This window comes from Sinocyclocheilus anshuiensis, unplaced genomic scaffold (assembly GCF_001515605.1).
Source record: "Sinocyclocheilus anshuiensis isolate Anshui unplaced genomic scaffold, SAMN03320099.WGS_v1.1 scaffold43, whole genome shotgun sequence".
Lineage (NCBI taxonomy): Eukaryota > Metazoa > Chordata > Actinopteri > Cypriniformes > Cyprinidae > Sinocyclocheilus > Sinocyclocheilus anshuiensis.
In genome coordinates this window covers 294,841-295,438 of record NW_015549580.1, presented here as the reverse complement: position 1 = coordinate 295,438, position 598 = coordinate 294,841, and the positions used below count along the sequence as shown (strand labels likewise).

The following is a 598-nucleotide window of genomic DNA, read 5'->3' as shown; positions in this document are numbered from 1 at the left end:
GGGGCACTAATAGGGAAAAACTTAAACTGTTGGAATAAAGAGTTTTAAAGGGTTAGTGATGGAAAACTTGCAGGTCAATGGGCATCAGTGTTTAAGGTTGGTAAACACGTGTACACAGATGCATATAATACTACCCGCCTGACATTGGCATGTGTTATTCAGGTGTCAAAGTTGTGCAGAGTTGAAGGAAGAAACCTCAAAGACAGTGCCAGAAGGATGCTGGACAGGTAAAGCCTACAGATCTTGCCACATTAATCAAACATTGTGGTGTCAATACTCAATAAGTTACAACGCAAATCAGAAATTTAAAAAATAATTCCTTTACTGGTCATTTTGAAATGTCAAACTTTGTCAGCAATTGTTAATCACCTCAATCTGTATTATATTTTAGGGTTTTAAAAAAAATTCCCTCATTTCCAAATTCAACATGAAGGGGGGTGGTCCGCTGCAGAAAGAGGCATTTGAAAAGACTGCACTGTTCTCGGTCATCAGAGGTATGTGTATAAAACACACAACATTTACCAGAGAGCTTCTCTCGAGCTTCTCTCTTTTTTTAACACACTGAATGGTGATACACAATATATCTCGTTTTTGTTTT

At 37.6% G+C, this 598-nt stretch overlaps 1 long non-coding RNA gene across 1 annotated transcript in view; it reads left to right on the top strand.

Moving 5' to 3' along the window:
• The window catches only part of LOC107657611 (uncharacterized), a 995-nt gene extending 573 nt beyond the window's left edge, over window positions 1-422 (top strand). The window contains exons 2-3 of the long non-coding RNA XR_001630702.1: window positions 163-227; window positions 392-422. This is a non-coding gene — a long non-coding RNA (uncharacterized LOC107657611). The remainder of the gene's footprint in view (window positions 1-162; window positions 228-391) is intronic.
• Window positions 423-598: the final 176 nt, after the last annotated feature.